This window comes from Sinohyriopsis cumingii, unplaced genomic scaffold, assembly GCF_028554795.1.
Source record: "Sinohyriopsis cumingii isolate HCF-2022 unplaced genomic scaffold, ASM2855479v2 utg000160l, whole genome shotgun sequence".
Lineage (NCBI taxonomy): Eukaryota > Metazoa > Mollusca > Bivalvia > Unionida > Unionidae > Sinohyriopsis > Sinohyriopsis cumingii.
Window position 1 is genome coordinate 848,862 of NW_028315873.1, and position 18,890 is coordinate 867,751.

Here is an 18,890-nt window from a genome sequence, read left to right on the forward strand (position 1 = left end):
ACATAGCATCTACCTTTGTGTTGAAGAAGAAGAACGTACAAACAATTGTTAAGTTTAGCCGAATTGTATTTCGAGTTGGGCCGAATAGTCTTTAGGCCATATTCACTATAATCCGGCATAAATAATACAATTTTTCCATCCCTCCCCTATTCGATCCCAAATATTATATACAATTGTTGCGGCAAACATGGTTTTCCGAGAAAAAAAGAACGATTTTTTCCATCATCAATCTTTTGGTTACATCCGTACACAATTGTGCACCATATTTGCTGTTCAAAAGCTCGATCGTACGCTATATCACATAGACATTCACGTGGGCAAATTAAGCATTTGAATTGCTAGGTTTAATAGAAGGGATAAATGTACGCCATATCCGGTTTTGGTACTCGGAAACTACTGACTGTTTACGGAGATTGACGAATATATATATATTTTTTTCATTTTGTAAAGCAAAGTCTTAAGTCTAATTAATCATTTGTATGGTCTGCATGCATATCCAATGCGTTTTGTTTACAAATATAATACTATTACACGTTTGTACAATATAGGTGGCCGGTAACCTTTAAGAAAAACAAATACTTATAGAAAAACTTTTAATTAACTCTAAATATTTCAAATATTTTTGCAAATTTCTTATAACATCTGCTTGTATTAATTTGTCTCAGCTATATAGAACTAAAGTATGACTATTTGTTAACACGTTATACATTATCACAGCTAACGATGCATTAATTTTATTTTAAACATCGCCAATAATGTCATATTTTTCTGGTAAAACAAATTTAATTTGTTAGAATTACATCTTATCATCCTAGTGTCTATTTCAGCTCGTATCCGAATTAATGATGATATTGATTAAAATGTCCATGAAAATCTACTAAATAAGAATTAAGGGTTTTGTGCAGGGTGAAGCAACGTTATTAATTTCTACACTTATGTAATGATTCTCGTACATTTTTACTACTTAAGGCAATTAGCAAATCGTGCAAGAACTATTGTAAATTGCACCGTATTGTTCAGTGGAAATATGAGACAGCTCATGTGATACCGTGAACTGGGTCTGTCCCCAAATTTCAAACTTTAAGTTCAAAAGAAAAGCTAAATAACTTCTTTTTAAATTGACCATTGTATTCAGTTAGATGATAATATAAATATTTGTACACCGATTGATTATGCTTTGGAAAAGAATCAACGGTGAAAATTATCATGGTCTAGATTGTTCAATATTTCTGAGTTCCGAGCATTGGTTAGACCATAATCAGTACGGTCTGATTTCACGCAACCGCTAAATCTTTACGTGTGGCATATGTACACAAAATGTATTGATGGATTAAAAGTGTTACCTTTATCTTCATACTCCATTAACATAGTTGTATGTAAAAGATGGGTTAGTTTCGCCTGAAGGAGTGTTAAATGTTTAACTTTATAAGGACCATACTACTTAATATGAAGATTAACCCGATGTATGAACACGAGAGCCAAAATTATATCACTCAGCCGAAAACTCATTTTCTTTGTATTCATATATAAATCCCTCATTTCCAACAAAGTCAATAATATTAAATTCTGAAACTTAGTCAGAAACACGTTTCTATTTAAATAACTTCAAAAAGGTCAAGGACACTAAGTCAAACTACTTGTTGAAATTGAGTAAAATCTTAAGATCCTGGAACTGATTCACTAACATGAAACAGCAAGAAAGAACCTCGTTCCACTTCTTCCCGGCATCAAGACAATATCTTATACTTAAGATATATTTTCAAAATTTGAAGTACAGTTACCTAACCCCCTTGAAAATGAGGTTGATAGGAAGAAGAATTAAACGGTTGGTTGTCTAAATCATCCATAACTTGCAAAGAGTATCCGGATATGAAACAGACCTATGATCAGACTGCTTAGAAAGAGAGAAATTTGTTAAAAACAACTTAAAAAAATAAATATGTACAATATTTGCAGTTTTAATATTCTCACAAATGTATTGCCTCTGGACATCTTTCGGAACAACAGATTATATACAACGTGTACTTGTTATCTGATTTTGGTTACAGGAAATGAACCGATACGGTCTAACCACATTTTCATAAATGGTTATCAAATGTTGTAATTGGTTGCATATAGCTTTAGGTATCTTTTAAATGGGTTATCTAGACCATTCACATGTGTGTTAAGATGCAAATGCGCAGAAACAGTGTCTTTCATTTTTGATCCATGTAAATGATTTCACATTTTGTGCTAAATCTGCATTGATGCCTGAATGACCAGCCAAGGTGGTTTTGTTTGCATATAATACAAATTTAATGTCGCTTTGACTTAGGTACACATGTTGATGGCTCATTGACCATTCATCATCAAAAGGTATCTCTTATGTCTCCCATTTGCTCAGAAGAATCGCATTTTTCACAAAATGACAAGATAGTAATTGTGTGAATTCATTGTCGCTAATATCCATATGAAGCAAATAGGTTCTCTCAGGATCTCCTTTTGCTTCCACAATGAGTAATCGTGTTCTATAGCTCTGATTACAATCGCTAGAATAAGCAGTAAAAAGAGGATCAATGAGATTATACCCTAACACAAATAGATAAAAGCAAGTAATTAACTCAGAACATTTCGAGTTTTTTGCGTAAATTTCTGATGCCATCGGGTTGAAATAATTTGTCTCATTTGCAAAGAACTAATGTATGATTATTTGTTAGCACGTTATACATTATTCCGGGGGAGCATGCATGCACTTTGTTTTAAACATCGCCCAGAATGTTAGGCTTTTCTCTGGCATAAACCGCATTTGTAAGAATTCCACTTTCTTTTTGTGACGTGACGTATCAATCTAGTCATACTAATGTATGTTTCAACTCCTATCAGTAATATTGATGTTATTGATACATTTTTCCATTAAAATGTACTAAATAAGAATTTAGAGATATGTGCAGGGTGAACGGAAGGCATTATTTCTACACTAAGCTACTGATTCTCGTATAAGTTTTATCTTCAATGCAATTAGTAAATCGTACAATAACTATTGTAAACTACACCATATAGTTCAGTGGAAATATGATAGATCTCATGTGACACCGAGAACTGAATCTGTCCACATATTTGTCATTGTCAAATTAAAAACTTTAATTTCACAAGAAAAGTTAAATTACGTTTTTTTAATTGACAATTGTATTCCGTTAGATGAAAATATGGGGTATTTTTAGACCGATCGATGATGCGTTGTAAAAGAAGGAACGGCGAAAATAATCTAGTGAAGAAACAACAAGAAGATCGATTCATCCATCCATACCCCGTACTTAGAAATAAATGCATTAACTCATATATCTGTTTCAAAAGCGTATATGGTAACTATGGTAACTATGTAATTCTCAGTGTAAGTGTTTGTGATGCAGACTAAGCATAATTTATAAACTTGTACATTAATCATATAATATAACGTTACTATTTGCGTGAATATTTTTTGTGTAAACTGTTATAGACTGATTGAGTTGATTTTTAGCATATTGTCATTAATATTATTATAAGTATTACTATATTTTAATAACTTATTACCATATGTGCAAATAGTTTGTCAGTATACTGTTTCAATCTGGATGAACATTTTTTAGTATATTGATACAACATGTGTGAAAATATGTAGTGCAAATGATATTTCACCGCTCCATCTAGGTGGATGATAATGGATTTTGCGCCATGTCATGGTGTCATTATTTTGTTTTAGTCAATCATTTGCTGTTAGTATGATACAGCTTATTAAATATCGTTCCAACGGTCACCCATCTTCATTTCCATCAATCTGTTGCCACAGGGAAGTTTGTAGTGATTATATAAGATGCGCTTTGGGATTTGTTATCAACCATATGATTAAAAACATTCATATGCATTTATTTGTTTAGTAGATGAAACAGGATGAATTTGTACCTTTTTCCTACTTGTCAGTTTTATACACGTATAGATTACGCTTTACATTTAAATTGAATATATATATATATATATTATTACGTATGTTGAAAAACATAAACTATGAAATGTTATATTTTAAAATTGACGTACTTAACACGATCACACACATGCATATGTCTTTGATTTTTTTAAATTTTAGCGTGAAGAAGTCATAAATATAATACGATCATAAGTACAATATCACCTAAAAACTAAACCACTTACTTAAAACGCAGATACACACAAACGCACACATACAACGACGCATTTCATTTTCAGGTAAAGATACGGAAATATCAGACGCCAACCAGATTTAGTTAATTCAAAATAAACGAAATATAAAATTGACATATATATATATATATATATATATATATATATATATATATATATATATATATATATATATAAAGATAGATAGATAGATAGATTGATGGATAGAAAGATAGATATATGTATAGATAGATAGATAGATAGAGAGATATATAGATATGTAGATAGATAGAAAGATAGATAGATGGATGGATATATATATATATATATATATATATATATATATATATATATATATATATAGATGGATATATGGATTGATAGATAGATAAAAGATGTATATATATATATATATATATATATATATATATATATATAGATACATATATAGATAAATATAAATAGATAGATAGATTTATAGATAGATATATAGATAGGTACATATATATATATATATATATATATATATATATATATATATATATATATATATATATATATATATATATATATATATATATATAGATAGATAGATAGATAGATAGATGGATAGATGTATAGATTCATACATAGATATATAGATAAATACAAATATAGTTATAAAGATAGATACATATATACATAGATAGATAGATATATAGATAAATAAATAGATATGTACATATATAGATATATAAATAGATAGATAGATAGAGAGATAGATAGATAGATAGATGTACAGATAGATAGATGGATAGATATATACATATATAGATAGATAGATATATAGATATATACATATATATATACATATATAGATATTTAAATATATATAAATATATATATATATATATGTATATATATATATAGAGAGAGAGAGAGAGAGAGAGAGAGAGAGAAATATATATAGAAAATATTTGCTTTTATATGGTTAATACTTGACTAACGTAACGGATTGCACATATCAGTTAGCGTTGTTTTACATCGAAAATAAGATTTGTAGTGCACAGTTACTTTCCTAATAAAGATTGTGCCTCTTTAACATGTTTTCAGTACTGATTTATGATAGTGATTCCTGATGTTGGTAGATTATGGAAATTCTTAGTTGAGTGATTCCTTGTAAATGTTTAAGAATGAGTTAAATATATGTAGTAGTCACTAAATGAACATACCTCAAAGTAACTATCAACTGCGTTTTACTTTGTTTTGTTTTTGGACTTGATAGTTCAATACTTATGAGTTCTGATCATTGGTCAGACCAAAGTTGGTACGGTCTGATTTTACGGCACCTCTTAAATCTTTAATTGTGGGATAGGTTCACCAAATGATGTACAGGATATACTATATCTATATACTCCATTAACATATTTATCTGTCATAGTTGTGTCATTTTATCCTGACAGAGCGTTAATTGTGTAATTTAAGCCACTGACATTTTTATAACTTGACAATGGCCATACTACTTGGTCCGACGAGGAACCTGAGGTATATACACAGAACTATATCACTGAGCAGATTATTCACTTCCTTTGTATTCATTTCATTTCTTCATTTACGACATAGTCAAGACGACTGATTTGTGAATCTTGGGCTGAAACAAGTTTCTATTTTAAGAACTTCAAAAATGTCAACGAACATTCAGTCAATCCACGGGTTCAAATGTAGTAAATCCTAAAGATTCGGGAAATGATTTCCCTGCATCAATGCAATATGAAATGCATCATATTTTCCAATATTTGAAGTAAACTTACCCAACCCGGTTGGCCATGAGGATGATAGGAAGAGGATTTAAACTGTTGGATGACTAAATCATGCATAGCTTGCTAAATATCTCAGGAAATGAAATTGACAAGACTGGTAAGATTTTGAAAGAGAGAAAATTGTTATAACCAAACTTTTTTAAATCATTGACAATAATTTAATTTTAATATTCTCACAAAGGAATAACCTCTGGAAATCTTTCGGACCAATAGATTATAGTCAACGTGTATTATTTATATTATTTTGGTTTCGGGCAAAGGACCGATGCAGTCAAACCACATTTTAACAAATGGTTATCAAATGCTGGAATAGGTTGCATATAGCCTTAGATATCTTTCAAATGGGGTGTCCTGTCCTTTCATATATGTTCCAATGAGACAAATACGCAGTAACATTGTTTTCCGTTTTTGATCGTGTAAATGATTTCACACCTTGTGCAAATATTTAATGACATACTATTGAGCAGCTAAGGGTGTTTTGTGTGCGTAAAATACAAATTTCTTGTTGCTATGACATTTGTAAACATGTTGATGTCTAATTGACCATTCGTAACAAGCTGTTACCTCATATATCCTATATTTGCTCAAAATAATCCCATTATTCAGAAAATGGCAAGCTGGTAATTTTGAGTATTCAGTGTCGTTAATATCCATGTGAAGCAAATATGAAATCTCAGGATATCTCAGGATATCCTTTTGCTTCCACAGTGAGCGATCTTTTATCACCTTATTAAAATTGTACTAAAAAGAGGATGACTTAGATTTATACCCTGAACATGATCAAGAGTCGGACCGATAAATGCGTCAGCGAAATGAAATCATTCCTGATTAACAACATTATCTCCAACTGTCTGTGCTACAGCCCTAGTCACTGCACAAGCTGTGCATGAACCAGTGATTACAACTTAAATTGGATCAACTGTTTGACACAGACAGGCCCCCTGCTTCATATTTACCTAGTCATAAATTAATATTCTTATTGGGCTATGAAGTCACCGCTTCTACAAACACAACGACTAAGTCTGGTTTCAAATTATCACAATGAATAGGAATATTAATAAAGCCACATTCTATTCTCTCAATAAAAGTACTTTTATTGGAAGAAACTTCTCAGAACATGGCAAATCAACTGATACTAGAAAAAGACCAACCTCTAGCACACTCATGTGTTTAGTATTATTTTAATATAATTTGATAATGATTTTCTAGGCTGAATCATAAGCAGTTGATAAAACACATATCGATATGAATGGTTCCTAAGTATCTAAAATAAATTCGGATTCCTTTATTTTGAGCGAAGAAAGGTTTTAGAGTAGCTTTAAACAAACATAGCGTTTCCTTTCTTCTTACAATGTTTGATTCATAAAACTAGTGTCATATAATTGGAAATTTTCTGTTCAAATTACTTGTTAATACTTGGATACATAACATGTGAACCCGACAAAGAATGAACCATCCAATACTTTATCCATCTACATGAAGTGTAGTCATTAGGTAAGAGTCCGTATTCAACCCTTTATTCATATACACACATTGGCTTGATAATAATAATAATAATAATAATGATAATAACAACAATAATCATCATCATATTTTGGATACTGGGCATTTATATAACCCAGGTAACACCATTATACGACGGGCCTTATAGTTTTTGTAAATGTGTTACGCACTTTGGGCATATATCATTTCCATTTTTGTACTCTATATTTTTCCATGTGTATTGTATGACTCGGAATAGTATTACCGATGTTCTGGTAAGAGCATTCCAGATATACGGTATATCTCAGAAGAGAAGTCAATATATATTGGGTAACTAGGAAGAGTATTATAGATGTACCGATACATCGGAAGAGTATTCCGTATAGTATGTATATCCCGGACGAGTATAACAGAAGCACCATATCTCGGAAGAGTAAGATATGTTCATTAAATATCTTGAAAGTGTGTAATAAATATAGAGGAAGAGCATTGGTCGCCATTATGTAAATGGTGCTCAATGGTTTCACGGCAGTTTAATGAAATTTCGTTCAGCGCATTCATATTATTTCTGCCAACATTTCTAGTGTGTAATGATGTCGCATTCGTTATGATTCACCACCATCAACACCGCCTCTCATGTTGCTATCTCCCCAATCCATATTAAGATCATAAACTCATAATGTCACTGATATTAATTACGACAACGTTTCCGTAATCTCAGTAAGTAAGATAAGAGTATTGTCTTTATCAAAACTATGAGTGACGAGAAAGAAATCATATTTATCCACAGCAAATGCTCTTCCGCAAGCTAGCTTACAAATTTTACAGCAAATATTTACTGAAAATTCCGATATTTCCTTTCCAAGCCAGATCCATCTTCTTCAACAAGGTATTAAAGCCACGATACGAACTGTACAATTTATGTTAATAAGATAAAGCAGGAAAAGGGAGAAAATATGATATTATAGATTAAGATTGTCTAAGTAAATACTTACTATATATTTTATTTCAGTACATTATTGTTATGAAAGGCAGATAAATTGAATCCTATATATTAAGACGTTCTATGCAAACACGTACTATACTGTTTATGGCAATTAAATACAGCAGGAAAAGGGAGATACAATTAAACTTACACACTTATTTATAGGTTACTGCATTTGTATGGGAAAATATGAACGAGTTTTTGCATCGAAATGTGTAATCCAGATTGAGAACCTATGAATGGCTCGTATAATTCGGATTTCCAGAATTAATAAAATGCTTTTTTTTTCTAAGGAAATTCAGGATGCAAAGCTGTAATTATATTTTATTTTGGAATTCTTATCTCCTGCTAAAGAAGAGAGTATATGACTTGTCACTTGTATGTTATTTGTAAGGACCTTATTTTGCGTCTGTTATATACTGTAGCTAGCCTAAATCCGAAACATTGTATCAACGCGGAATGTGTCAAAGCAGCTGGTATGTGGCAGTCCATGAAAATTCTGTTTTAGTTCATTCAGAAACGAATTTGAAGGGACATAAAATGAATCGTATATATCAAGTCGTTCTATGCAAATACGTGATATACAGTTTAGAGCAAAAAATACAACAGGGAAAGGGTTGAGAAAAATTAAAGTGAAGATTAAAATAGTCGAAGAAAACACGAATCATACAGACTCTTTTAATACGATGCAGCAGAAAATGGGAGATACACTCGATATTATATGTAAAATGTTTTATGCAAGCACGTACTATATAGATCATACAAACAAAATAAGTAGGAAAACGCACATACATTATATCTTATTGATTAGGATTTTTTGCAAAACACGTATTACTCATTGTACAGTAAAAAGCTGACTGAAGAAAAAGAAGACAAAATTATAAATATAGATTAATACGTTCTAGGGAAACATGTAATAGACAGTTTATGGTCATAACATACAGCATGAAATGGGAGATAGAATTAAACTAACTAATTATGATGTTCTATGAAAACACTTACTATTCAATTTAAATCAATACATTATAGCCTGGGAAGGAAGATAAATTTATTCGTATATATTAAAACGTTCTAAACAAACAGGTACGATACAGATACAATCCATAAAATACGGCAGGGAAAGGGAGATAATATTAAACTTATATATTTAGTTGTTCTAATGACTCACTGACTATACAGTTTATTGCAATAAGTTACAGCATGAAATATACATTTAATATTATAGATTAAGATTTTCTAATCAAACACGTACTTTACATTTTACAATTATAAGCTACATTTGGAAAAGGAAGCCAAACTAAATCTTATATATTAAGATGTTTTATAAAACAAGCACTATACAATTTATATATTTATTTTTAAAATATGAAAAGGGAGATAATTTTGAACATAAAGATTGTGCTGTTATAAATTAGCACGTAACTAAACAATATATAGTAATAAGATACATCAGCAAAAGGGAGATAAAGATAATCTTTGAGATTAACATGTTCTATAAAAACACATGCTATACAGTCTATACTAATAAGTCACGGCAGGAAATGGGAGATAAATTGCATATTCTAACAATACAAGGTAGCAGTGAAATAGATAAAAACACCGATAGATTAAGATGTTATATGGAAACAAGTACTATAGAGTTTATATTTCTAAAATAAAGCAGGAAAAGGGAGATTCATTAAACTCATACATTAAATTTCTTAGAAACACGTATTTTACAGTTTATTGTAACAAACTACAGCATGGGAAAGGAGATAAACTTAATCGTATATATGAAGATGTTCTAAGCAAAGGCGTAATATTCGGGTCACGGTGCTAACATACAGCAGGAAAATGGTGAAAAAATTAAACTTGCGTATTAGGATATTCTATGCAAACACTTCACATTCAGTTTATAACAACACAATAGGAATCTTAGGAATCACGTACTATACAGTTTTTTATGAATAAACTACAGCAGGGAAAGGCACATACAATGAAACCTACATAATCATCTTGAACACGATGTTCTAAATTAACACATATTTTTATGCAATATGACACAGTAAGAAAAGGGAGATAAATGAAATCTTATCGGTTCATATATTCAATATAAAAACGTACTATACAGTTTTGAGCATTAATCTAATGCAGTAAAAGGGAGAAAAATGTAAGATATATATTAAGGTGTTCTAATCAAACACATACAATATACACTTAATTAACTAACTACATCAGTACAAGGGACATAAACTTAATTATATAGAGTAAGATGTTCTATACAAACACGTACTATACAGTTTATAGTAAATGGATACAAGTGTAATCGCATATAATACGATGGTCGAAGCAAACACGTGCTATTCAGTTTAAAGCGATAGAATACAGCAGGGAAATTGAAATTGAATTAAAATTATAGATTAATATGTTCGAAGGAAACAAAAACAATTCAGACTATAGAAGTAAGTTACAGCAGGAAATGGGAGAGATATGTAATGGTGTTTGTCAAAATGTTCTAAGGAAACACTTACTATACACTTTATATCAATAACATACATCATGGAAAGGGAAAGGAACTGAATCTTATATATATATATATATATCAAGTCGTTCTATGCAAAGACGTAATATACAGTTTATATCAATAACATACGGAGCGAAAGGGAGAAACAATTTAACATGTCGCATAAGATGATCTAAGAAAATACATACTATACAGTCTATAACAATACGATACTCGAGAAATTTGGAGATACGGTAAATATTATAGATTAAGATTTTCTAAACAAACAAGTAATATACAGATTATACTTATAAACTTCAGTTGGAATATGGAGTTAACCTAAATATTAATGGTTAAGTTATCCTAAGCATACATTTACTATACATTATATACGTATACAATACAGCAGAAAAAAACAAATACTTAAAAATATATTTTATAGCAATAAATTACAGCTATAAAAAAGTGATTAATTTAAGCGTATGTTCTAAGCGAAGACGTACTTTTCTGTTTATATTTAGAAAATACAAGAGGAAAAGGGAAATACATGTAGACTTACATATCAAGATGTCTTAAGCAAACACTTACATTACGGTTTATAGGAAGAAAATAGAGCAAGGATCGGAAAATCAAATTAACCTTCTCGATTAAGATGTTCTAAGGAAACAAATAGTTTTTAGTAATAAGTTATAGCAGGAAATGGGATATAAATGTATTCTTACTGATTAAGATGTTCAATTAAAACCCGTTCTATACAATTTATAGAAATAAGCTAACGTAAGAAAAGGGAGATACATTACATTTCTAGATTAAGATGTTCTAAGCAAAGAGGTAGAAAACACATCATAGCATTTAATAAAGCAGGAAAAGGAGATAAATGTAATCTTCCAGATTATTATGTCTAAGAAATCACATCTTATAACGATTATGGTAATATAATACAGCAGGAAAGAAGATATAATGTAAATCATATCGATTAACATGTTTTAAACAAACATGTATTATAAAGTTTATAGTAATAAAATATATATTGAAAAGGGAATTAAAAATTAAATGCATATATAAAATATTGTAAGCAAACACGTACTATACAGTTTATAGTGACAGAAACCAACAAATAAAGTGATATAAGCGCAAATTTATAGATTAAGATGTTTCAAGCATACACATATTATACAGATTATTGTAAAAAATATAGCAGGTAGAGGGAGATAAAAGCACACGTATAGATACAGATGTTCTAAGGAAAAATATAGTTTGTTTTGCTAAAAGTTAGATAAATGTATTATTACTATCCATTGAAATGTTCTGAGTAAACACATCCTAGGATTGTTCATGTCAATTGTATAGTGGAATCCAGTCCTTTGACATTACTTGTTGTAATTGTAGACCATAACGACGGTAAATGCTTGTTGTTTTTGTTTAACTCCATTTTCAACAAAAGATAGGCTATACAAGACGGTCGGTATAAATGATGGAGGAATAACCCAGGAAAACACTGGAAAGAATCATCGATCCACGAGAAACTACTGGCAAGCTTTATCACGTACCAAGATTGGTCAAGTATGAGACTCGAACCCAGAAAGACAGAGGAGAGACGGCAGTAATCCGTAGCGATGAGCGCTTTAGACTACTCGGCCGCTCAGGTCCCCGTAAATGCTTTGTTGTGATTTATGATGTGTGATTGCGACATAGGTTATGTTTCATATATGCAGTGACAAAAGGAATGTTTTGACGTATATTACACAGTGACAATGATAAAGGTTGTTGTATAATAGACACAGACACAGATTAGTTTTGTGTACAGATTTCTTATACACTACATTTAAGTTAGCATTGACTGTATCAACACGGAAAAATTAAATCTGAAATCTGTTTTTAATTTGCTTACGGATTTGAAAAGTCAAATATAAATCTTGCATCTTCCATGCAGATGTTGCGATACGGTTTAAAGAAAGCGTGTAAAACTTTATATACAGATTGAACATTTTCGGCTCTGATTCTTCATAATATTTTAAATGGAACAAATGCTTCTTTTTTTTCACATCGGTTGCCTATAAAAGGTTATATCTATTTGCATAGCCTATAATAAAACATAAATTTAGATTGTGTTTTGAGAGGAATATTTTGAATGTGATTATTATAACAACGTGACATTTGGAAGGAGAGAGTCTCAAGTCTATTTCTCTCTCTCTCTCTCTCTCTCTCTCTCTCTCTCTCTCTCTCTCTCTCTCTCACAAACACACACACAAGCGCACACAATCACACACTTTCATACATACATACATACACACGCAAACAAACACAAGTGTGTACTACTATATTACGTTCTGTTTGTTGTTGTTGCTATTGTTGTAGGGTTTAACGCCATATGCAGCCCTGGATGTGCTATACATGGTCGCCAGTATAAATGGTGGGGGAAGAAACCGGGAAAGTCCAGGAAAGATCGACTAACCCACGAGAGGATACTGAGAGACTTTCTCACAAACCGACAATGGCCGAGCGAGAAACTCGATTCACAAAGAGGTGAGATGTCGTTGATCCGTAACGGTGAGCTTTGTAAACCATTCGTCTATTCCGGGAACTCCTGGCGTTCTGGTGCGTCATATCCGATGATTGTATGAACGTAAAAGGAATCTGCCTTACGTCATGGCATTTGTAAAAGCCACCTGAGCACATTTCTTTGTGTTATATGTTGACCTGTTCAATTTTCATATAAACCTCTTACAAACTATATGGATGGGTTGGTGTGCTTGCAATATTGTATTTAAGCTATTATATAAGTCCAACCCAGGTTCTACTTCGTTGGAAGTTAAATTTAGTGAACGATATATGTAAAGTTCCGGGCCTGTAGTCAGCAATGACGACGGTTAGATGGTTAAATATACTAAAAAGTTTGACACTCAATGAATAACGGTTTAACAACAACTTAATAGTCAAATAACTCAAATGTCCAATTAGACTTCTTCCACTCGACTCCTTAATACGACTATTGCGTCACTTGATTGGCAGTGTGAGATGTATTCCACTTGACCTTGTATTTCTATACAACTGTTGCATCCTAAATCTACCATATTTTGTTCCAATTCCTTACCCACGTCCTCCCCGACCCTTCTCCTTATTTATTCTCATCCTTCTCCTCGACTTTTCCCTAGACTCTTCCTCCTACTCCACTTTCTCTGCTGCGACTATACATCTGTCGACTTCGACTGTCTCTGCAAGAGTCGCAATTCCGTCTCCAAATCTTGAAGACTTGGTCCCTATGGAACCAGAAGTGCTCTACCCTCTAAATGGCTTCCTGTATAAAAAAACAAGGACGGTACAATATTGTATTATTTGTTTGTCTTGCCTGTATTTTTTATTTGCCTTCGGCAAAGACTCATTAAGACGCTCGGCTAGCTAGATACTACCTTTGCACTGTTGGTTGTCAGTTCATTACACACACACACACACACACACACACACACACACACACACACACACATATATATATATATATATATATATATATATATATATATATATATATATATATATATATATATTAATTTATTTATTTATTTATTTATTTACATGCGTATGTGTGCGTATGATTGTGTGTGGTTAATTGTCTCCAGTTCTAATGAATGTTAATAATGCTGCGTCTTGGAAATTTCGATATGATTAATTTGTTTTTTTCTACTGCATTATTTACCTTATTTTTTAAGAAAAAAACAACCTTGGTACATCACCTTAGTTGACAACTATATATTATTTTGATATGGCCGTCAATATACATGTTACAAGTTTAACTATTAAAGTACTTATGGATGCCTCCATCAAGGTGAGTATTATTTTATATTGCTTACTATGCTATTTTCTTTGATTTAGGAATGATAATTAGATAACACATGTTTTATAATAATATTATAATGACAATAATCACAGACCACAGGAGAACATTCGCAAATGGCCCACGATAAGACCTTTGAACATATAATGAAAATACAATGTTGTTACTATGAACAAATAATGAATATACTCCATCGTGAGTCGATAGGACGGGAGAAAATTTAATTTAGTATAAAAACATAATGATCGGAAATACGTTAAACAAAAGACCAAACCAAATTGCTTTTCTTGCGAAACGCCAACATCTAAACTTTGAAAATGTGATTATGGTGAGATACTGTTTCGATATAATTCATTTGAAGGTTATTAATCTGGAACATTTTACAAAATAAAATTACACTCTGGAAGTCAATTCTGATTAATACGGTAAGTGAAAACAAAAAGCTTTGTAAAATTTAAGAAAAAAAAATTATTTCCTTATAATATGAAGAGAAAATCGAAATAAAAAGAACTTACGGTTTTACGATCAAATCCAAAAATAGCCCCGGAGTTAACAAAAAAAAATAAAAATGTCTTTTAATCATATTGCATCTGTTGAAATCCTGATGAAATCCAAAATGCAAGACGATGACGTCATTAATCGTCGGTGAAGTGCTGCACAGTCTCTTGATGAATCATATAAAATAGCATTCTTTCTTTTGAATTATATATAAATTTTGATAACTGTCCCTTTTCAAGAATCAGTTGAGACCACAAAAAATGATTCACTCGGAAGTCGAATAATTTGAAGAAAGATACAATAATGAGTCCAAAAACTGGTTGCAAAATACAACTCTTTATCTTCTCAAGTGCCATGACACTACTGACTCTTCTTTCACAAAACACCAATAACAAATATTGTTACATCGCAAAACAGATGCACGGATGTTTGTCAATCCTTTGCATATACCTGATTGATGCATTGTTATTTGTCACGTACTCCAAGTATGGCCTCGATTTCACTTTATGAATGTAACTTCGAGGACGAAAATAAAAGCTGTTTACTACAACTAACACTGGTTCTGAATCAAAGTCAGGAACTAGGTCAGGATTATAAACAAAGTTTCATTTTTTACTTGTTTAAAGAAAATGCAGTCAGATCGAACTGAATTTCTAGACAATGACAAATCCAGTAAATAAAGTTACATTACAATGTCATGTAATAGAATAAAAACAATTTGAAACGTACAAACAATTAAATCAAATCAAATATAAATTAAATTAAATATGCATAACAATCCTCCATTAACAAAAGTAAACATTAATGTAATAAAGCTTTCTTTTTAACATGGAACTATTATATTTGAAGAGGCATCATGAATGGTGGACCCTACAAAGAGTCGGTGGTCCATCCGCGAAAATAAAACTTCCTACGAAAATGAAATTGCATATTCAATTACGCCAAAACGAAGCCTCTATCCTACCGAGAATGTTTTAACTGCGTTAGATCATTTTTGGAGTTTGTGTTTTCGTTTTTGTTTACACCCCGGCTAACCCAATATTTGTACTCACCTTTCCTGCTGCTGTCTCTCAACTGAAACTTGTATCAATGCCTAACCGATATTGGGAGCGACATTCAGGTACATGCATCGTCATAAATCCATGTGGGGTTGCTATTGCACGTGAAAAGAAGCTTTTCAACTTGTTTATATCCATATTCCCGGATAACCAATTATAATTAATGTTTCGTAGTAGAGCATGTGTATCGCCTCCATTAAACGCAAATATGATATGACAGTTATCTATAATTAGTTTAGTGTTTTTGTGTAATTCACTGTGTAACGTATATAGCATCACTGTTTTTGTGTCTGCTTGGAGAAAATATCCAAGCTGTATTGCTTGTCAAGCATCACGTTATCGCATGCTGCGAGATTATACACAAATCAATTCAGATTATTTACACATGGGACTTCATCAATATCGATCTTAAAATCAATAGTATTATTAGCATCCTTGTGCAACCATCATGCATTTCCATGTAAATCTTTAAGCACATCGTGACATCGTTGATCATCTAGGGATGGTGTCAATAATTATAACTAATACCATCGTAGACATCTATATCATATGAGGTAATACTTGCGTCTTACCAGGCCCAGATGTGACTATGATAAGTGATCTGATATAATTTGGTAGCGCTGGATAATGTTTGACTGGCTCTTGCTTTCGTGTCGCTGAAAAATTAACAATATTTATGTTGTAGATATACAATAAATACTATGGATTTACATTGTGTTGCACAACTTGGTAGGCCTGAATGCACACTAGTCTTACTGTATTAAGTTACAGTAAGTTTGGAGTCTTGTGTTTTGTGAGATTGGCAGACAAACTTGGCAATGCATATCAGATACAAAGATAGAATGTTAAAGAAGCAACACAGAAACAATGCAGACCATTTTTGGTTCTGCTATATTTTGCCATATTACAGGACAAATTTAATTAGGAGAAACATACATTATATGTGAAATATGTGCATTGGTTTCATTCAGTCATCAGTTTCATAAAATGGTAGTGTGATATTTATTGTCGACTGACTGCTTAAATTTGCGTAAATATATGCCAGATTTGAGAGATGTTACGTTTCTCGCAGCACACGCTACAAATGATCTTGCATAGTTTTCAAAAATCTAAGGGCGGGAAAAAAGGATAAAGCTAGTATATTTGAATTGTACAAGCTCGTCAACTCAAGATTTGTTTCAGCCAACGACATATTCATTTGCAGTATGCAAGGGTGTAAGTTTTTTTTTTTTTTTTTTTTTTTTTTTAAAGCAAATACATAATAAACATAAAATATCACATAATTCTGGAAACTTATGATCACATTTTGGATAGGCATTTTCAAACGGAACAAGTACCATTATCATTTTAATCGAACTTATTACGACGCAGAGAGAGATTAAGACTGATAATTTGTGTGTGTGTATGTGCGCGCGTGTGTGTGTGTGTGTGTGTGTGTGAGAGAGAGAGAGAGAGAGAGAGAGAGAGAGTATCTTGTTTCTGCTTTCAAAAATTATCACGACATGATTTTTCGTCCTATTCAGGCCCAATATTCCCATGTTAATGACACATTGTCCCCAATGTGCCGGTCCTTTGTTCCTCATCTTAAATTACATTCGTAGCTAGACAGTCATATTCCACTGCCATTCATTATCCCTATCTTAAATTCCCCTTGCCTCAATACAGTCATAATACATTATATATCCCTATGAGACCAATCTGGTGTCCTGGTGGTTTTAGCACCTTCCGCGGACTCTGACGGTCGTGGGTTCGAACCCCGGCTGTTTCATGCCAAGATCTTCTCAAAACTATACGAGCAGGTGCCTCCCGTTGTCAGTGTGCGCGCGTGTGTGTGTGTGTGTGTGATTGTGTGTGTGTGTGTGTGTGTATATATTAGTAGTAGCATTAGTTTGCATCACCTCAGCACAAAAGAGTCTACATAGTGCAAACTAAAATTTAAGTTTTGAAAATGTTAAAATGAGTTGCACAATAATGGAAGACAAATCATTCTAAACAAATGTAAAGTTTAATTACAAAAACAATAATACATAAAATGTAAACATATCATATGTCTGTACAATATGTATAAAATAACGTATTAGGTAACACATGTATGTCATTATAACGTGACTAAAATTCCTCGCATCCTTCAGCATGTACTTTAAACGTTTAAGGCTGTATCAAGTGGTACGTCCTCGTAAAGTTTCTTCATGCAGTTCACATTAAACTAATTGTGTCCCATAATTGTACTTAACGGTGAAGCTTATGTTAAGTTCACCACTCGAGGTGATGGCCTGTTTGGATGCGAGCGATGTTCTCCAATTTCAAGAATTATATTTAAGCAGCGACTAAATTCGTGCGCCAACCTGGTATATGGGCTTAGTGATTATTATATTGCTTACAACTGCATGTTTAGCAATAACTAATTTTGAAATAAACTTTTTTTAAAAGTTCCATAACATAGTATTTTGGTATTTCAGGTCAAGTATTAAGTAAACTGCTTCCCTAAAGACATTATCGTGGTATTGGTAAGACATATTGAATATCTAATCATGCTAAATCCTTAATATTTTCAATATTGTATCAGTTATATTATATTCTATCAGATACGTTAGTGAATTTC